General features: G+C 49.5%; 1 protein-coding gene across 3 annotated transcripts in view; it reads right to left on the reverse strand.

The window, feature by feature from the left end:
* ATOX1 (antioxidant 1 copper chaperone) overlaps positions 1 to 21,807 on the reverse strand; it is a 39,269-nt gene that overhangs the window by 8,846 nt on the left and 8,616 nt on the right. The window contains exon 4 of one of the 3 annotated variants that reach the window (XR_007918994.2): positions 14,289 to 14,340. The gene's annotated coding sequence lies outside the window, so the exon portion shown is untranslated. Of the gene's footprint in view, positions 1 to 14,288; positions 14,341 to 18,496; positions 18,634 to 20,892; positions 21,162 to 21,807 lie in introns of those variants that run through there. The other 2 variants (XM_051844400.2, XM_051844401.2) reach the window with 2 other exon arrangements.

Here is a 21,807-nt window from a genome sequence, read left to right on the forward strand (position 1 = left end):
AGGAGGCTGGAATTGGGCACAGAGCTGAATCTGGAACCCAGGCACCCAGATATGTGATGCAGGAGTCCCAAGCAGAGGCTTAACTGATGTGCCAAATGCCTGCCCCACCCCCACCCCAGCAAAAGAATGAGATCCACCAGGGAATTACTGGCAATGTGCATTAGGCTTGGGTTCTCCCTCACTCCCTCACATTTCATTTCCCAATTCATTTCAGGAGAAGTCACCCTAGATATAAGGCACTAGCCTTGTCCAATGACTAGAGAATGGGAAAGAGTTGGAAATGCAGCCTCTAGTTCAAGGCGTTCTACCCTCTACCAACCAACATCAGACCTGGCTGTTTCCACATGGATGTCAAGGGAAAGAGGCCGCCAGGGATCCTGGCAATGGTTCTTTGCAGATGGCTTTGCAATTTAGCCCAAAGGAATGCATTAGGGAAGGTGGAGTCAGACACAGAGCCACACAAAGTGGATGCCAATCTGATGATGTGTTCTTTCCAGGCCTCCTCTGAACCCCACACTGGGGCCTCTCTCCCGTTGTCCTGTGTGCACCAAGCCTGACACACAGAGGCTCCCTGAGAGCACTGTGGTTAGGGACGACACCCAGTCTCTGGAGACCGGAAGTATGATGCAGGGATGGACCTGGAGCAAGCCCACGCTTTCTTGCTATCTCACTCCACTCTTTCAATGAGTTCAGACTTTCATGTTTATGACAGCCGATCACTTTATATCAGGAAAGACGACCGCTGTGCTTTCACAGGGGTGAAGAAACTTTCTTCTGCCAAGAGCCATCTGGATATTTATAACATCATTTGTGGGCCACACAAAATTGTCAGCTTAAAAATTGGCCTGTTGTAGACTTACTGAATTTCCAGTCCTACCAGTGGGTGCCTTGGTAGGGCCAGATCAAACGATTCCATGGCCTTTGTATGGCTTGCTGTCTGAACATTCCTTACCCCTGCTAGGACATGACAGTGTCCACGAGCTCTCCCATGGTTGGCCAAATTCCACCGAGCTCTCTTGGTCCTAGATTTTTTTTTTAGTACTTAAGGGCAGGCCTGCTGGCTTCTGCCTTATCCTATACATTAGAGTTAGCAATCGACATCAGCAAAGATGTTATTAAATGTTCTGGGTTGGTAAATAAGTTTCAAGCTTCAAGCTGTAAAAGTTTGGGGAAGAGGAGGCAGTCTTGATTTCCTGTGTGAAAACTCCCAAGCAGAGTGTCAGCATGTTGAGGGCCCAGAGGATTCCCACGGTAAGCAGCTTTGCTTGGTTTGACGGACCAGCACTGCTGAGACTTTCCTGATTTGGCACCTCGTGTTTCACCAACAGCATTAAACGTCTGGCGAGTGCTACTGCTGCCCCTTTGATGGATGGAGGATGCATTTATACACATGGAGCAGACAGTGTGGCTGGAAAATCACCTTTCTGGCCCAAGTAGCCTGTCTCTCTGGAAAAGTACTAAATTATCCCCAACTGTAAAAATCCATTCCTAACAGCCCCAAGGAGCAACTGCGGAACTGACCTAAACCATTCTGGGGTGGATTCCTGGGGGGAGACTGGCTGGGCCCCACAGCCTGGCACCAGACTTATTGTACCGAGAGCCCTGGCCAGCCAGCAGCCACCCAGTGTGTGTCTGGACCTGTTTTCCCTTCCTTTCCCTGCCCCTTTTAGAACACAGCTGAATGGCTCCAGTCTCTCAGTCCTGCTCCCGGCCAACGCTGGACCCCTCAGAGTCTGGCCAACTCTTCTCTCCCACCAGCCTTGATAAACAACCCCTTCCAAGCTGGGAACCACAGCGCTGGGCTGTTTTTCTCCCTCATGCACCCCAGGAAGCCTCTCCCCTTGGCCTGGGCTTCCTTCCCAGGGCCCTGGCAGCCAACCCATTTTAAAGCCATCCTCGGCCCAGTCAGTCACCTGAGGGAAAAGGGACTCATACAAGTCCCAAGATGAAAGAACCTTTAGTCCTGTGGCTTTCTGAGTTTCGTTTTTAGCAGGAAAACCTTATTTTCAAAACAAATTATTACGTAAAACTTCCCAGTTTATAGAACAGATAAATAAAGACATTTATGGCAGGCTTGATTGTTAGAGCAAAACACTGGAAGGAAACTAACTGTCCATCAGGAGGGAAAGGTTTAGTAAAACTATGGTGAAGCCATACAATGGAATACCATTCAGCTAAAAGTCCGAGGCACTTCCAACAATAATAGCCAAAATTCTGAGATAATCCTATTTCATATGGAAAATATTTGGTTAACCTTTCCACTTCAGGGTAAAGACTAAGCTCACTATTTGCCTTGTTAAAATTTACCACCTCCTGTTCAAACTTGTCTGATATTTATTTGGAACTTAAATATGGTGACCGACCATCCTGGTGTGCCCAGAACTGAGACAGAGGACTTCCTGTGCTGCACTTGGGAAGATCTCAGGCCAAGGGGCTGAGTTGGTCACCCTCGCCTTCATAGAAATAAACACTTTGTTTTAGAAAGACTGAGTAAATTATTATTAATTTTAGCCTGTGTTAATAAGCCAGTATATTCACCAGGATTTTTAACAAAAGGGCAAAACTATATCTGATAAGAATCATGAAATTATCTTCTCAAGATACAGTAAAAAGTAGGGGGAAAGGCAAGGTGCAAAACAGGGTGCTAGGGGTTGGCACTGTGGCGCAGTGGGTTAATGCCCTGGCCTGCAGTGCCGGCATCCCACATGGGCGCTGGTTCAAGTCCCAGCTGCTCCACTTCCAACCAGCTCTCTGCTGAAGAACCAAAGTGACTCCATTTTAAAACAATAAAAAAAGCAGCCTCCGTTTCCCATAGCAGACCCGGGTCCTTGTAAAAGCAGGCATTCAGGCATTCTGGAGATATCAAAGATCACCAGGGACAGCTAGCTCTGTAGACCAAGGACAGCACAGTAGAGATTGCTGAACAAAGTAACTCCCTGTACCCAAAGCTCCAGTTCTGTAAGCCCCCACTGTAACTCCCTGTACCCAAAGCTCCGGTGCTGTATGTAACTCTTTTTTTCCTGCTGATGTAGCCCTTTTTTCCTTTAAAAACTCTCCCAAACAAAGACTGGGGCCTCGCTTCTTCCTCCGCTGTGCCGGTTGGTTGGATGGGGTCCCTGTCGCGGCTTGTACTCCCGAATAAACCTTGCTTTTGCAGTTCGGTGTGATCGACTCTCTGGGGGGTCTCTGCGAGGATCTAACGATCTGGGCACAACATATTTTTTGGTGCCCAACACTGCTATGGCCTGGGAAGGCAATAGAAGATGGCCCAAGTCCTTGGGCCCCTGCACCCATGTGGGAGACCCAGAACAAACTCCTGGCTCCTGGCTTTGGATTGGCGCAGCTCCAGCCATTGTGGCCATCTGGGGAGTGAACCATCGGGTAGAAGATTCTCTCTCTCTCTCTGCCTCTCCTTCTCTGCGTAACTCTGACTTCCGAATAAATAAATAAATATTAAAAAAAAAAAAAACGGGGCACTAGGTATGCCTTATTCTGTAAATTCTTTTTCTCTCTCTCCCTTTCCTTTCCCCCTAAAGATCAGAGCAGTGGGGGATTCAGTCATATGATAACATGAAGTTTGTCACTTCTTCTCTATGTGTCTATAGGCTGGGTTGATTTTCTTCAAAATTTGAGAATTGTTTGGGATGACCTGACTTAAAATATGGATTGTTTGGCATATGAACATTGATTCTCGTAACCCTGGAAAGGATCCTGCAGGGAGAGAAGCAGCCACTCCCCAGAGAGGCTGCCTCTAGTTCAACAGGAGAGGTCTACATGGACAGCAATCAGAAAAGACAAAGTGGGGGGCTGATGCTGTGGCACAGCAGGTAAAGCCGCTGCCTGAGATGCCGACATCCCATGTGAGAGTTGTTTCGTGTCACAGCTGCCCTCCTTCTGCTCCAGCTCCCTGCTAATGGCCTGGGAAAAGCAGCAGAAGATGGCCATTGTGTTTGGGCCCCTGCTACCCACGTGGGAGACCTGGTGAAGCTCCTGGCTCCTGACTTTGGCCTGGTTCAGCCCAGGGCTGTTGTGGCTACTGGGGGAGTGAGTGAAGCAGCAGATGGAAGATCTCTCTCTCTCCCCTCCTCCCCACCCACTGTAACTCCCTTCAAGTAAAGGAAAACTTTAATTTTTTTAAAGATTTTTTTTTGAAAGTCAGAGTTAGAGAGAGAGAGAGAGGAAGAGGCAGAGAAAGAGAGGTCTTCCATCTTCTGGTTCACTCCCCAGATGGCTGCAACGGCCTGAGCTGCGCAGATCCGAAGTCAGGAGATTCTTCCGGGTCTCCCATGGTGCAGGGGCCCAAGGACTTGGCCATCTTCTACTGCTTTCCCAGGCCATAGCAGAGAGCTGGATTGGAAGTGGAGCAGCTGGGACTAGAACTGGCACCCATATGGGATGGGAGCACTGTAGGCAGTGGCTTTACCCGCTACACCATGGAGCCAGCCCCATCACCTAGTTAAGTTTAATAAACATGAGGAAAAGTTTTGGCAGAAAGGTGTTGGGGGCCTGGAACCCCACCACCAGCTCTCCCTTGTCGTGAGGCTCCTCCAAGGAACATGTCTCTGTGGAACACAGCTCTGATCTGAACATCTTGGATCTTGGATTTCTCTGATCTAGAGCATGGATTGGTAAAGGACAGAATAGTAAATGTTGGCCAGCGCCATGGCTCACTAGGCTAATCCTCCGCCTTGCGGCGCCAGCACACCGGATTCTAGTCCCAGTTGGGGCACCGGATTCTATCCCAGTTGCCCCTCTTCCAGGCCAGCTCTCTGCTGTGGCCAGGGAGTGCAGTGGAGGATGGCCCAGGTGCTTGGGCCCTGCACCCGCATGGGAGACCAGGAGAAGCACCTGGCTCCTGCCTTCAGATCAGTGCGATGCGCTGGCCGCAGCGCACTGGCTGCAGCGGCCATTGGAGGGTGAACCAACGGCAAAAGGAAGACCTTTCTCTCTGTCTCTCTCTCTCTCACTGTCCACTCTGCCTGTCAAAAAAAAAAAAAAAAAAAAAAAAAGAATAGTAAATGTTGCAGGCTCTGGTTCAGCTGTTCACCTCAGCCCTTGTGGTTTGGAAGCAACCAGAAATAAAACGTAAATGAATGAATATGACTGGTTTCCCATAAATCTTGATAAAAATAGGTGATGACTGGATTTGGTCTTCAGGCTCCAGTTTGCCAATTCTTAGACTAACCATTTCATTTTACAGATGGAGAAACTGAGACCCAGAGAGTTAAAGTGGTCTGTGATCCCACAAGAAAACAGGACCCAGTGAGGGCAACTGCTGCAAGCTGTTGTCCAGTGTTATGGGCAAATGAAGACAAGGGTGGAAGAGACCACCCAGGGAAGGACTTGTGGGTAATTTAGCGCTGGGTTTAGCTGAATGTATACACCAGCAAGCAGAGAATAGCAGTAGCTGTGTCAGAAATAATGCTTATTTCATTCTCAAAAAGAAGCAAAATGGCCGGCGCCGCGGCTCAATAGGCTAATCCTCCACCTGCAGCGCCGGCACACTGGGTTCTAGTCCCGGTTGGGGCACCGGATTCTGTCCCAGTTGCCCCTCTTCCAGGCCAGCTCTCTGCTATGACCTGGGAGTGCAGTGCAGGATGGCCCAGGTGCTTGGGCCCTGCACCCACATGGGAGACCAGGAGAAGCACCCGGCTCCTGGCTTCGGAGGCTGCGGCGGCCATTGGAGGGTGAACCAACGGCAAAAGGAAGACCTTTCTCTCTCTCTGTCTCACTGTCCACTCTGCCTGTCAAAAAAAAAAAAAAAAAAAAAAAAAAAAGGCAAAGTATAGAGGAAGATAGGCCAGGGCTGGCTCATAGTTGGGTTCCATCATTTTCTAAGACACATGCACCATCCTCAATCCATGGCCTCTATCCTTGAGGTCATATCATGGCCGAATGTGGCTACTGATTTTCCCCCATTATAGCTTTACTCTGGGCAGCAGAAAGGAGAAGAGAAGGAAGGGCTTTCTGACTTCATCTCCTCACTACGGAGCCCCTCTGGAATCTCCTTGCATCTCAGTGGCCAGAACTTAGTCATATGCCACATTGAGGAGCACAGAGTCCAGGAAATGTAGTTTGTTTGTTTGTTTGTTTGTTTTCAGATTGTGATAAGCTGGATTCTATTACTAAAGAAAAAGGATGAAATGCTTTTGAATAGGCAACTAGCAGTCTCTTTCACAAGTTATTTAGATGAATGTGAATTGGTCCTTTTCATCTGATGCACTCTCGGCCTGGAGTATTTAGTGACCATGACAAAGCAGCAGGGATGAGTGGAAAGAGATCCCCTGGTTGCCCCCATTTCCACGTCAACACAGACAAGTTCCGTCACTTCTCTATTCCGTCACTTCTCTGTTGCATCACTTCATCCATACAAACAATGAAGGGACTCCAACATTTGCACTTGCAGGATTGTACTCATTGGAATTGCTGGGATATCTGATACTTGGATAGGTGTGTTTTAACAAATTCTGGAAAGAACCTAAATAACTGTATCCGTTCGAGCTCAGATGTAGCAAATAGATACCACCTGAGTTCAGAAACCATCCTGAGATGCTTGCAAAAGAGTGTAAGGGCTGGAAGGGGCTGAGACTGGTCTTTCAGCAACGAACCTCAGAGCGATGCGGTTGAAATGGGCACCAAAGAAGAAACACCTTGCAGAGATGCTGGTCGGGGCAATTCAAGTCAGCACTGCCTGGCTGTGATCCAAGGGCTCTAAGCACCACAGTCATGACGCCCCCCCCCCCACCTATGACACTAGTGAGCAGACACAGCAACATAGCTCTGGAATAACTTGACATCGCATGCTTGGGCCAGAAGAGCCAAAATGCGTGGGACAGTGGCCCTTTCTGACTTCTACCTTTCAAATCTAGCAGGAGTGAGTCTAACTGACGAAACATAATTTTCAATGAGAACCTTAGCTACAAAGAAGTCAGGTGAGTGTGATGTTCATCTATCCAGCCTCACACTGGGGAGAGCACGCAGGAAAGAGGTCAGGATTGAGTGGAGTGCCATGACCCATACGTGCTTCTCTGTAGGTTACCTAAGCAAATTAAGACATGTCCTCACAATGGAATATTTTCTAGCCATTAAAATTAGTAGGATTTTTTGGCCATTAAATATTTTTCATCCATTTAAAATGGTAAGAAGGGACAAATTGTATTAGAAGAATTCGAATATTATAGGTGGACACCCCCTCCAAGAGGTGTAGCTCATTTCCCATATCCTCTGAGTGCAACTGGACCTAGAAACTCGCATCCTGGGAATGGAGTAAGAAAAGGGGAAATGGCAACTTCCCATTAGAGGAAGCCTGGCAAACAGCACCTGAGCCAGGTGGTAAGTTAGCACTGCCTGGGATGAGTCCTGTTGAGTTCCTGGACCCCTGGGAGGCTGAGATAAGAAGGACACTGCACCCCTGTGTGTATATTCCTCCCCCAATTCCAGCATAATCATGAGAAAAACCTCAGTCAAGTCCAGACAGTGGGACATTCTACAGAACACTTGGCAAAGTCATGAAAAACATACAGCGGATGCAGGTTTGGAGACCTGAGGACTAGAAGCAACAGTGTGCCCTGGAATGGGATCCTGGGACAGAGAAAGGACACTGATGGGAAAACTGGTGACATCCGAAGTTTTAATAATAATATGATAATAATGTATCAAGGAGCACGAGCACCAGTGCAGTAGATAAATGAGAATCTGGGAGAGGGCTATGTGGAAACTCTTGGGACTCTTTGCAAGTTTTCTGTAAATCTACAATTATTCCAAAATAAAAAGTTACTAAAAATTTTTAAAAATATTATTTGTTCATTTTTACTGATTTAAAAATCAGAGAACCATATACAGGCTGCTCTTCCATCCGCTCGTTCACTCCCTGAATGTCTACAAAAACCAGGGGTGGGCCAAGCTGAAGCCAGGAGCCAGGAATTATCCCGGGTCTCCCACGTGGGTGACAGACCCAATACTTGAGCCGTTATTTGCTGCCTCTAGGGTGTGCATTAGCAGGGAGCTGGATGGAAGCAGGGGCAAACACAGGACTCAATACCAGGCACTCCAATATGTGATGCTGTTGTCCCTAGCAGTAACTTAACCTGCTGCACCACAACGCCTGTCCCCCAAAGTAAATTTTTTGGAAAAAGATAAATATTGCTCTGAAGTGAAAATGAAATTTGATGTGAAGATGTATCCATAAACTACTTAGTGAAAGAAGCACATTATACAACATCACTAATAAAACAGTACTGATCGAGCACTTACAGTATCCTAGACACTGTGCCAAATGATTTTCATGGATTATCTAGTTTAATCCTCAGAACCACCCTACGATGTAAATGCTATTACCTTTAATTTACTGATGGGGAAACAGTGGCCTAGATAGGTTAATAACTTGCCAGCGATAGGAAGCTAGGATTTGAACCCACACAGTCAAACCCTGGAGCCTGAGGCTTGCGGCACTACCACACATCACCATTCACGTTTACTTATACTTGCACACCAAACAGCAAGGGACGACTTTTTAGTTATACAAGGACTAGTGGATGGGGGGGGGGGGGTGTTACATAAATATTAATTTTTAAATAATTATCCTGTATTATCATAGAAATAGTTACCCATTTCCAGTAGTAATAATAGCAATGAATGAGGCAGTAAGACCTTTTGTTTCTAAAGGCCTGTCCTGTTCTGACACTCGAGAATTCTGGGGGCAGCTGACTTTCTCTGTGGCTTTGGCCTGAGGAAGGGTATCTTAGCCCTGGGGGGGATCTGGAGTTTTTATAGACTTGAGCCTGGCCCTGCAGCCCCACCAGCCACCTCAATGTCTTTTCTGGCCTCTCTAATTACTGGGCATGTGGTGGGGGACCACAGCTTCTGTTTGGGCAGAAAGCAGTCATTTGGCCATGGACAGTTGCCTCCATGAAGGCTGTTTCCAAACTGGGCCCTGGAAGGGCCTGGCCTGATGCTGGGAGCAGCCTGGCTGCACAAGCTTCAATCCTTTTATAAAGTGGTCAGAGCCAGGGACACAGTCTCAAGAGTGTGAAAAACTCACTCTATGTATATGAAAACAGGAAATTTGTTCAGCACTTATAAATTCTTAAAAATTGGAAAAAAAAAAAAAAATGGGGCCAGCACCGGGGCTCACTTGGTTAATCCTCTGCCTGTGGCACTGACATCCCATATGGGCGCCAGGTTCTAGTCCCGGTTGCTCCTCTTCCAGTCCAGCTCTCTGCTGTAGCCCGGGAGGGCAGTGGAGGATGGCCCAGGTGCTTGGGCCCTGCACCCGCATGAGAGACCAGGAAGAAACACCTGGCTCCTGGTTTCGGATTGGCGCAGCGCCAGCCGTAGCAGCCATTTGGGGAGTGAACCAAGGAAGGAAGACCTTTCTCTTTGTCTCTCTGTCTCTCTCACTGTCTGCAACTCTACCTCTCAAATAAATAAATAAAATCTTTCAAAATTTTTTTGAAAAAAAAAAAAAAAAAAAGTGTGTGAAACTGAGAAGGCAGGTGCTTTACACCATCACCTGGGAGGCAGGTGCCACCTGGAGCCACGTGTACCAGGTAAGAACAGACTGATGTCTTCAGATGCTCAGCCAGGAACCCTGGGAGCTGGCTTAGGCTCAGTCCTGCCCAGAATGGCTCAGCCCTTCCTTTTCCGTTTTCCCAGCTCCCACTCTCCAAAAGGGATCTACCAAGAAGCTGGTGACCAGGTGGGCCTGACAGCTCAGAACGTCCTTGAGGAATGACCAAGGGACGGAACCTGGGATTTTCCTTGTGGGTAGTCCAAATCTGTGTATGAGAGAAAAAGCACAGACTTCTAAGAAGCCACCAGAAGGAAGGGCTCATGGATACCCCATGTGTCAGGACAAACCCAGCTCCAGGCGTGAGGAAGGCCACATGGATCAGAGTGGGCTCAATGTAGGACTACCTCCGGCAGAGCTGTCCAGGGCAGGACAAGCTGCTTGTCCCGCACCTTCTCAGGCCGAGGCCTGAGGACCACCTGCCAGAAGCAGGGGCCGGGTGATCAGCCAGGTCTCATCCATCTCTGGGATGAGTCACAGGAGCCCAACCGTGGCCTCTGCGGGCATGCGTCCTCTCACTCCACTCTAAGAATATGCTCTACATTCCTACTTCACTGTCAAAAAAACGGAGGTTCTGCACAGTAAGCAACCTGCCCAGCTCACAGGGCTGGCAACTGCAGTCTGTCCACAGGGGGCTGTGTTCTTCTCCAACATGCAGCCTGCTCCTGGGCCTTGGGGATGTATGGAGCTAAAAAGGCTGAGGCTCCAAGGAGCGTCCGATGAGCGTACAATGGTGTTGGGGAGCCCTACCTCTCCAGGCTTTTCTTTATATTGTTTCACATTTCGCTTCAAGGCTGCAGTCAGTGGTCCTGAGGTTCGCCCAGGGACATGTAGACTTGTGCCTCTTAGGACGCAGATTAGAACACTTGTCCTCTTACGCTAAGTGGCCACAGTCCCTTAAAGACATGGCAACCTAAAATCAGGTCTGATGAACACACCCAAGAAATTACAGACCTGGGCTTTTTAAGAGACTGGCCCTAATTAAAGGGGAATGCCACAGAGAGGGTGGTGACCTGCATGACAATTCCCCTCCCCCACAGCACAACCCTTCATATTCCATTTTTACTTCTCCTAGTCTCCCAGGGTTGGAAGGACCTAGATTTGAAGTTTTTCAAACTTCAGTTGTCGAACTTTCAGATGGTATAATTGTGAAACTCTGTTCAAACAAAAAGCTTTGTTTGTAGGACTGCCATGGTCAGGAATCAGGCACATGACAATCTGATTTCATTCTCAATGGTCACAGTAGACACCATTATTGAGTGATTTTACCCAAGGCGGGTGTTGTGGCGCACTGGATTAAGCCACTGCTTGCAACGCATGGACCCTATCAGAGTGACACTTCAAGTCCCGGCTGCTCTGCTTCTGATCCAGCTCCCTGCTAACGTGCCTGGGAAGGTGGTGGAAGATGGCCCAAGTACCTGGGCCTCTACCAACCACATGAGACACCCAGATGGAGTTCCAGCCTCCTGGCTACAGCCTGACCCAGCCCTGGCACTTGTCAGTGTTTGGGAAGGGAACTAATGAATGGGAGCTCTGTCTCTCTTTTTCTAAATAAAACAGAATATACTTTAAAAGAATTAAATTGTACCTCATCCTGCACGGAATGATTCCATCTAGTGCCACCATGCTCCATCCCACATGGAATGGAAATGACCCCTGTATTTAGCATACCCACACTGTACGCACTGCCTGCCCTTGAGTTACTTAGTAGACACTCAGCTGCTAGACTGCCACAGTACTGCAGTGCCTGTGTATAACTGTTCACAACTACCTGCGGTTTCAGGGAACTGCTGGAGGCCTTGGAACATATCCTCCGAGGATGGGGGTCGGGGGAAGGATGACTGCAGTTACTACCCAGTGATAAAAAGAAATTAATCCGGGCCGGTGCTATGGCATAGCAGGTAAGGCTGCTGCCTAGAGTGCTGGCATTTTACATGGGTGCCAGTTCGGGTCCCAGCTGCTCCTTTTCCAATCCAGCTCCCTGCTAATGGCCTGGGAAAAGCAATGGAAGATGACTCAAGTGTGTGGGTCACCCACGTGGGAGACCCAGATGAAGCTCCTAGCTTCAGTCTGGCCCAGCCGCAGTCATTGTGGCCATCTTGGGAGTGAATCAGCAGATGGAAGCTTGCTCTCTCACTCACTTTCTCTCTCTCTCTCTCTCCCTTTGTATGTGTTTCTCCCTCTGTAACTCTTTCAAATAAATAAATCTTAAAAAATAAAAATGGGCCGGCGCCGCGGCTCACTAGGCTAATCCTCCGCCTTGCGGCGCCGGCACACGGGGTTCTAGTCCCGGTCGGGGCGCCGGATTCTGTCCCGGTTGCCCCTCTTCCAGGCCAGCTCTCTGCTGTGGCCAGGGAGTGCAGTGGAGGATGGCCCAAGTGCTTGGGCCCTGCACCCCATGGGAGACCAGGAGAAGCACCTGGCTCCTGGCTCCTGCCACCGGATCAGCGCAGTGCGCCAGCCGCAGCGCACCAGCCGCGGCGGCCATTGGAGGGTGAACCAACGGCAAAGGAAGACCTTTCTCTCTGTCTCTCTCTCTCACTATCCACTCTGCCTGTCAAAAATAAATAAATAAATAAATAAATAAATAAATAAAAATGATACATTGATGAATTTGAGAGCAATCATGCTAATTGAACTCATAAAGAAAAAATGAATAACACAGTGATTATATTTATATAATATTCTAGAAAATGCAAACTAATTGACAGTGACAGAAAGCAGATTACTGGTTACTCAGAGAGCAGGAGGATTATCAAGGACACAAGGAACTTTTTGGGGTGATGGATGTAGTCACTATGTTGACTCTGGGGATGGTTTAAGAGTTTGTGGGTGAATGGGTTTGTATAAGACACAATCATTAAAAATTACATACTCTAAATAAATGCAGTTGATTATGAAATTACATACATACAAAAAAAAGCTGTTGAAAAAGAAATTCATGGAGTGTGCATTTGGCACAAAGGTTAAGATGCCATTTCAGAGTCTCTGGGTTCGAATCCAAACTCTGCTCTCAATTCCAGTTTCGTGGGAATGTGCACCCTGGGAGGCAGCAGATGATGACCCCAGTTCTAAATCTCTGCCACCCACATAGGAGACCCAGATGGAATCCTAAACTCCTGGCTTTGGCCTGGTCTAGCCACAGCTGTTACAGGAATTTAGGAAATGAACCAGCAGATGCAAGATCTTTCTCTCCCTGTCTTAGTCTCATCTATGTGTGTGTGTGTGTGTGTGTGTCTACCTTTCAAATAAAATGAAAATAAGGAAGGAAGCAAGGAAGGATGGAAGGAAGGAAGGAAGGAAACTCAAAGACTTGCTTGAGCTCACTCAGCACACAGAGGGGCTGAGCCTGGCCAGCACACCCTGTGTGGCCCACACCACCTTGTGGAATGGAGCCTGCCCAAGTCCAGCTCGAAGTCCTACTGCACTCCAACTCTGCCTCAGAGGCAGAGTGACCCTTGGTACAGGACAAACCCAGGCTATGGCCATAGGGTGGCTGGGTGGATCAATGAAGGCAGAGATGGTGGGCTTTGCCACCTGTGGTGGCTGCAGACACAATGGACAGTTTCGGGAACACACCACGGGTGGCTTCAGGCTGCTATACTCATAACCAAGGATATTTTGACAAAAATACAAACCAGCAAAAAGGATTAAATCCGACAATCACTTCTTCTGTAGGATTAACTCAGCAAATACCTACTGAACCCCGCCGAGGGCCAGGTCAGTCCTCTCCCACTGTCTTAGGAAGCCCAGGTGCAGATGGAGTGGCAGCAGTGTGACAGCAGGACACACTACATAAAACGCCCATGTAATATGCCCTAAGTGCCTGCTCCATGTGGGGAGGAGAGACACGTGGCGTATCCTTGAGGGTAGGAAATACACGTGGACAAAGGCTTTGCCACAACACTGAAGCTTGCGAGATAAATGCTTTGCAGGCCAAGAGGAGAAACAAATTACTTCCAGTTGTTGAGAGGGTTCATGGAGGCTGTGGTATGTAAGGCAGGGAAAGGAATTTCTACCCAGAGACAAAGAGATGGGAGGGAGGCTGGGGGAGCAGACTGTTCCGTTTCCAGAGGCACCTGGGGAGCAGTCTGGCTGCAGTGAGGGGTGGGGGAGGTTGGGGCCAGGTGCTGGAGGCTGCTGACTATGTGGACACATCGGCTGCCCACCCGACCTGTCCTCTGTCGTGTGCCCTCTGCTCGACGGACAGCCAGCTGAGCTCCTGACACACAGGAGTATCCCCTCCCTCTCTGCCCCCCCCCCCCCCCCCCCCGCCAAGAACAGAACCAGGGACCTCAACTGGAAACAGATTCCAGCTGGGCGGGGGGGGGGGGGGGGCGCCAAGAAGACTCAAAAGAAAGCAACTCCTCCAAGGACCACTCGCCCTAAGACGCATCAGTGGCTCCACCCTTGGGCTTTCCAAGTACACCAGCCAGTCTGAACCAGGGCTCTTTGGGCAAACCAAAAATGGAAAAAATGTCCTCCAGCCTGTCTTCCTAGAGCACTCAGAAATTGCCTGAAACTTTCCTGTGGCCAAACCCAAAAGACACTGCCATCTGGTGGCCACGAGACCATACGCCATGAGGTCTGTGAAAGTGGCCTTAGGCTCCCAGAAGACACAGGCAGAAAGGGCTCGGAGGCCTATCTAGTACTTTCATAATGGGACTAGAATCCTGCCCGCACACTAGCCCAGTCTAAATTAAGTCTTATTTCGACTTACCAAGTTCCTCAAGGCTCAGGTGTTATGCATGATGCAGACATGGAAACTGCCCCTGGGAGAGATTAGGAGACAGGACCAAGGTGAAGTGCAGAGCGGGATCTTGTGCCAGGGTCCAGCAGCACTGGACCCCTCCCCTGTCAGTGCCCAATAAACAGAAAGGGAAGATTCTCGTGGGTGTGGCCTCCAAGACCCTTGCAGAAGATGCCTTTTCCTCTCTTCCCCAGCTACACGGTGAACTCTTTCAGAGTCTAAGGGACATGTAATCTCTCTCTCTTCAACAAAGGAGCTTGAGTGGACAAAGAGAAGCAGAACTTCGTGAGACCCTGACGGGTGAGATGGGAGACCTCAGCCCCAAGGTTGAAGAAGGCACTTCCCCCACTGGGCAGCCTCCTGATGTGAAGCTTCCCTTTTATTAATTTTTTTTTAACTTATTTGACAGGTAGAGTTAGACACTGAGAGAGAGAGACAGAGAGAAAGGTCTTCCTTCCGTTGGTTCACTCCCCAAATGGCCACCACGGCCGGCGCTGTGCTGATCCGAAGCCAGGAGCCAGGTGCTTCCTCCTGGTCTCCCACACTGGTGCCGGGACCCAAGCACTTGGGACATCCTCCACTGTCCTCCCAGGCCACAGCAAAGAGTTGGACTGGAAGAGGAGCAACCGGGACTAGAACCTGGCGCCCACATGGGATTCCAGCGCCACAGGCGGAGGATTAACCAAGTGAGCTATGGCGCTGGCCCCCTCTTTTATTAATTGGAAAAAATAATAATAAAGGACATGCAAGGACCTCGTTTAGCCCCTGATCGCTAATGGAATAGGTGCTTGGGTATTCCTGTGCTTTAAAAACTCTTTGAGGGGCTGGCTTTTTGGTGAAATGGGTTAAGCTATATGGCACCATATGGATGCCAGCTCAAGTCCTGGCTGCTCTACTTTTGATCCTGTTCCCTGCTAATGTACCTGGGAAAGCAGCAGAGGATGGCCTAAGGGCTTGGGTCCCTGCACCCACATGGGAGACCCAGAAGAAGCTCCTGACTCCTGGCTTCCGATCCGGCCCAGCCCCAGGCTGTTGTGGCCATATGGGGAGTCAACAGTGGATGGAAGATCTCTCTCTTTCCCTCCCTTTCTCTTTGTACTCTGCCTTTCAAATAAATACAATAAATCTTTTATAAAATTTTTTCTTTGAAATTTTTCTGTGTGGAAGAACACAAATAACTCAAAGCTCTTTGAGATATTCATTTTTTTCCAATCATTCTTAAAAGTATGTAGGATGGGGCCAGTGCTGCGGTGTAGTGAGTAAAGCTGTGCCTTATGGGGCCAGCACTGTGGCGTAGCGGGTAAAGACGCCTCCTGCAGTGTCGACATCCCATGTGGTCACCAGTTTGAGTCCTGGCTGCTCCACTTTCAATCCAGCTCTCTGCTATGGCCTAGGAAAGCAGTAGAAGATGGCCCAAGTCCTTGGGCCCCTGCACCCACATGGGAGACCCGGAAGAAGCTCCTGGTTCCTGCCTTTGGATCAGCGCAGCTCCAGCCATTGTGGCCAACTGGGGAGTGAACCATTGGATGGAAGATTCTCTCTCTCTCTCTGCCTCTTATCCTCTCTCTGTGTAACTCTTTCAAATAAATAAATAAATCTTAAAAAAAAAAAAAAAAGCTGTCACCTGCAGTGCTGCTATCCCATGTGTGTGCCGGTTTTAGCCCCAGCTGTTCCACTTCCAATCCAGCTCTCTGCTATAGCCTAGGAAAGCAGTAGAAGATGGCCCAAGTCCTTGGGGCCCTGCACCTGTGTGGGAGACGTGGCGGAAGCTCCTGGCTTCAGATCAGCACAGCTCCCGCCATTGCAGCCAATTGGGGAGTGAACCAGCGGATGAAGACCTCTCTCTCTGCCTCTCCTTCTCTCTTTGTAACTCATTCAAATAAAAAAAAAAAAGTATGTAGGATGAAAGAAGTTTTGAGAACTGTTGGTTTAAAGAAATATTTTAATGATGCTTTTCTTTTTTTCTTTTTAAAGATTTATTTATTTATTTCTAAGGCAGAGTTAGAGAGTGAGAGAGAGAGAGGCAGACATCCTCCATCTGCTAGTTCACTCCCCAAATAGCCATAATGGCTGGAGCTGGGCCAATCTAAAGCCAGGACCCAGGAGCTTCTTCTGAGTCTCCCACGTGGGTGCAGGGGCCCAAGCACTTGGCCATCCTCTGCTGCCTTCCCAGGCACAGTACCAGAGATATGGATCACAAGTGGAGCAGCTGGGACTCAAACTGGTACCCACATGGTATGCCAGCACCACAGGTGGTGGCTTTACCCGCTTTACCACAGCACGAGCCCCTTCATAATGTTGTTCTAATTTTTATTTATTTTTATCTGTTTGAAAGGCAGAGAGACAGAGAGGATCTTCCATCTGCTGGTTCACTCCCTAAATGTCCACCACAGCCAGGGCTGGACAGAAGCCAGAAACAATCCAGGTCTCCCACACAGGCAGCAGGAATCCAAGTACAAGAACCCGAGTACCTCCCTGGGTGTGCATTATTAGCAAGAACCTGGAATCTGAAGCAGAACTGGCAACTTGAACCAAAATGAGATGAGGACATCCCAAGCAGTACCTTAACCACTACAACCATTACCCACCCAAAGAAATCGCAGCACACAAAGTAAGGCACATTCTTAGGCAGAATGGACTCCTAAGTGCCATTTCTACAGTGAGCTCTGACCACTGAGGTCCACAGCACCGCCTTGTTCAATCCGTACAGCCCTTTACCTTGAATGCTATTAACACATGTGCTGCCCCTGCCGCTGGGAGGTTAAGAGGCCCAGTGGAAGGCAAGTGAAGCAACTGTAACACCGTCCTGAGTCTGACCCCTCCACTCCCAGAGAGGCCCTGCCTGCCAGCCTATCAATGCCATCACAATCTCCTGATAGTGTCTGAAAGACCCACCACAGGCCTGAGGGGCCACCTCCAAAATGCATACCTGAGTAATGTAACCCCTGCTGCTACCCCAGCTCCCTGCTGGCCAACGCATGCTTCCCAGTCTGCTGCTCTCTACAGAAAGGTCTTGCTACAGCTCACGACCAGATCGCCCGTCTGTTCAGGGCTGAAATCTTGTATACAGATTGCCAGGATAAACTCCTCTATTTTCACATGAAACTTCCTTCTCTGGTCTTCAGTCCCAGGACCCTCTCATTCTGGGGCATCACATACCCTGCCGACTTCCAGAAGGAGGCACTGCCACTTGGATTCTATCCCAATCTCTCTCCACAACCTCTTCCCATTATCCCAACTATCTTAATATTTGCTATCCCCTAAACTTGAGTCACTTGATACTTTTCAAAATCTGCAATCTAGGGACTGGTGCTGTGGCACAGTGGGTTAAAGTCCTTACCTGCAGTGTCGGCATCCCATACGGGTGCCAGTTCGAGTCCTGGTTGCTCCACTTCCGATCTAGCGCTCTGGTAATGTGCCTGGGAAAGCAGCAGAAAATGGTCCAAGTCCTTGGGACCCTGCACCCATATGGGATCCCTGGAAGAAGCTCTTGGCTTCTGGCTTCAGATCGGCTCAGCTCTGGCCATTGTGGTCAATTTAGGAGTGAACTAGCAGGCCCTCTTCCTGTTTCTAACTCTCTCTTTAAAATAGATAAAATAAATCTCCAGAAAAAAATATGCACTCTAAGGAAATGATGAAAAGAAAGGAAATCACTGATCTGGCTCAATGTCTTCACCTTATAGAGAGGACAAAACGAGGTGCAAGAGGGGACATGACGCAGCACACTGCAATCAGAGCCTGCAGGCTGCCTGACACTAGTCAGAATCTCTGGAGACTCCAAGTGAAGCAAGCACGGGACGGCTTGTCTGTGAGCAGGTGACGTCAGGACCGTGTAGGAAGGGCTGGTGCTGTGGGCGTGGTGGGTTAAGTTGCCACTTGGGACACCTATATCCCATACTGGAGTGCCTTTTCAAGCCTTGGCTACTCTACTTCCAATCCAGCTCCTAGCTAATGAATCTGGGATGTGCTGGATGACAGCTCAAGTACTTGAGTTCCTGCTACTCATGTGAGATTCCCACTTGTAGTTTCTGAGTCCTGTCTTCAGCCTAGTCCAGCCCTGGCTGTTGCAGCCATTTGGTAAGTGAACCAGTGGATGGATGATCTCTGTCTCTGCCTCAGAGTTACTCTGCCTTTCAAATTAATGACATCTAATAAAAGATCACGCAAGACACACCATCTCCAACAATGCAGTTTGATTTTATTGCAGAGAACCTGGGAAGCAGGGGACAAGGGAGGGTCTCCGTGGGAAACTCCTACCACTGAGCAGGACTGCCAGGTTCCAGGTCCTTCTGGAAGGCAGGGGAGGAGCAGCATCCTAGGAAAGATGAAAAGTTAGGTGGAACAAAGGCGCCATCTGCTGTGGACCTGGCCACACTGCAAAAGCAGTAAAGGTGCACAAAGCGGCCATGGCAGGATGTGAGGTGGGAGATCCCCCGTGCAGGAGCAGGACTGGAACGTTTAGCCCTGCACACTGCGCCTGCCATGAACCCAGTAACCTTGCTAAGCCAATCACAGCTGAGAGCTTCCTCTGCGACGCTCCCAGGGCTACTAGGACACTCAGCCCAGAGAACTCTATCCAGTTTCCGTTTATGCTGGGAAGACAATGAACAAAGTCATAAGCAGACACATCAGCCAAGAACCAGGAGGCCAACGTGACTGCATCACCAACAAACACTCTCTGAGGTTTCCAAATCGGGCTTCAGTCGGTCACCAGGAAGCCTGTTAAAACTGACTTCAAAGGTGGGTGTTGCCCGAGAGCAAGGGTAAAGCTGTGTGGTTCAGCGATCCTCCCCAAGTCCCAGCATCTGAGTCTCCGCACGGTCACGCACGGTCACTGAAGTGGGTACGGGCAACGTGATACCAGGTCTGGCATCGGCTGGGGATAGGGATGCAGCATAGGTGGAAACAAGGCTGGCAGTGATCGGACTGGCAATTGTTGGGCCTGCATAATGGAGACTTGTTTCGCCACTGGGCCTCTGTATGCTTGAAACGTCCTGCGATAGGGTGAAAAATCAACAACCATGAGGACGCCTAAGCTACCTAAAAGAATGAAGCGCAGACACACGCTGCCACTTGGCTCAGTCTTGAAAACGTAATGAAAGAAGCCAGACACACAAAGTTCAACAGGTTGTGTCACTCTTTTGACAGGAGACGCCCAGAGCAGGCAAATCCAGGGTGGCAGAGAGCAGGTTAGCGATTGCCAGGCTGGACAGAGGGCCTTGGGGAACGGCTGCTGACTGGGTGTGTGGTGTTTTTCTGGGATGATGAAAAGGTTTTGAAACTAAAGAGGTGTTGGGTGTATAGCATTGTGAATGCACTGAGAGGTATGCTTTAAATTGGCTAACTGTAGGCCACGTCAACGTCACCACAATTAAGAAAAAAACTGGTATGAGAAAAACACGCAGTAAGCTACATATTGTTTACAACCAGCAGGTGTGACTTTTTCCTGTAAAAATAAAAAAGTTCCACGTTCAGCTAGGAGCCTCCAATCCAAGGTGTCTGGCCTGGGGCTCCCCGTGGATTCAGCTCACTCAGGCACTTAGTTCTCTTCTTGCCCTCCACTTTTGCCAAATGTAACCTTACAATGTGAACCAGGGCTGTCTGCGGAGACAGAGGGCTCCAGTCACCCTCCTCGGATGGAGGCACGGTGTGAGGAACACTGCTGCCCAGCACGGTGGGAACTGAGAGTGCTCTGCTCCTGTACAGGATAATCCCTCCTGTTCAGGGGGATGGCACGATGACCCCAAGGCAGGAAAGTAGGGTGGTGGTCTTAACCCCATTTTACAGATAGGAACCAAATCCCAGGCATATGAAAAGCACAATAGGAGCTGGAGTGAGAATCTCAGTTCTTGTCATGCATCCTGGGCTCATTCTGAATGTGGGTTACACCTAGGGACATAGAGGGCATGAAGAAAACGCGTGCACCCTAACAGTCTGTGGCTTGCACGTGATGTGACCACATACGCAGAGTGCTGCCTTGGCTCAGAGGCCAACGGGTACCCTTAGCAAGGAGGCTGCAGCTGCAGGGCCTGTCACAGCCTGCCAGTTGTTACAGCTGGCTTCTGCCTGGGGAGCTCTCTGTGGGCTTATGCACAGTCCTGCCAGTTACAGTCATTACAAAACTCCTGAATGTCTTCCTCCCTCTGCCTTTCACCTATGGGGGGTTTTGCTCAAGTCACTTCCCCCCGCCCCTGCACCCCAACTGTTGTTTAACTGCAGTGAAGGCGCAGCAGGGATGTGTCAATCACTGTAATTCAGCAGTCAAACATGTTACGTGGGAATGGACAGCCAGGAGTGCCCTGCTGAGACGGATGGTGGCAGGGCATGGCAGGAAGGAAAGTCACATCGGCGAGTCTGGTCTCCTTGTTCCAGGGTGAAGAGTGCTTGCACAGTGCCTCTTACTACCTCTTTGGCTTATGTTAAACCAAAGGGAACACTCTGCTTAGACACACCAGTCTGAGCAGAGGGCACGCTCAGGGGTTGAGGGCAGTTCCGAGTGGAGAGAGGCAAAGCCTGAATTAACTCAGTGCACAGGAACACAAGGCCCAGGACATAAGTTTCAACTCTGATAGGACAAATTTTAAAAAGATTTTATTTATTTATTTATTTATTTATTTATTTGACAGGCAGAGTGGACAGTGAGAGAGAGAGAGACAGAGAGAAAGGTCTTCCTTTGCCGTTGGTTCACCCTCCAATGTCCACCGCGGCCGGCGTGCTGTGGCTGGCGCACCACGCTGATCCGATGGCAGGAGCCAGGTACTTATCCTGGTCTCCCATGGGGTGCAGGGCCCAAGCACTTGGGCCATCCTCCACTGCACTCCCGGGCCACAGCAGAGAGCTGGCCTGGAAGAGGGGCAATCAGGACAGAATCTGGCACCCTGACTGGGACTAGAACCCGGTGTGCCGGCACCGCAAGGCAGAGGATTAGCCTAGTGAGCCGCGGCGCCGGCCTAGTTTTTATTTATTTATGTGAGAGGCAGAGAGAGACAAATAAGCAGACAGAGCTCCCATCTGCTGGTTCACCCCCTAAATGCACACAACAGCCAAGGCTGGGCCAAACCTAAGCTGGGAGCCAAGAACTCAGCCCAAGTATCCCATATGGGTGGCAGGGACCCAACTACGTGAGCCATCATCACTCTCCTGCCTCCCAGGATGCACACTGGCAGGAAGCTGGAATTGGAAGCAGAGCCAGGACTCAAACACAGGGCACTCCAATATGGGATGTGGGCATCCCAAGTGGTGTCTTCACTACTATGCTCAATGCTTGCTCCAGGACAGCCAACTTACCAAAGCAAAAGGCACACTGCTCGGGTCACACATTCTGAACTTAAACCCCGCTGCCCGTGAAACACATTCCCACTACTACACAGTAGTCCATCTACTTACAGTGGGCTAGAAGGGCCTTTGAACCCACAAGCTGCATTAGTCAATAATGGAGTATTTATAATACTCCAAAGAACACACACAGCAGGTTCAGAGTAACCCAGGG

Source organism: Oryctolagus cuniculus, chromosome 6 (genome assembly GCF_964237555.1).
Source record: "Oryctolagus cuniculus chromosome 6, mOryCun1.1, whole genome shotgun sequence".
NCBI lineage: Eukaryota > Metazoa > Chordata > Mammalia > Lagomorpha > Leporidae > Oryctolagus > Oryctolagus cuniculus.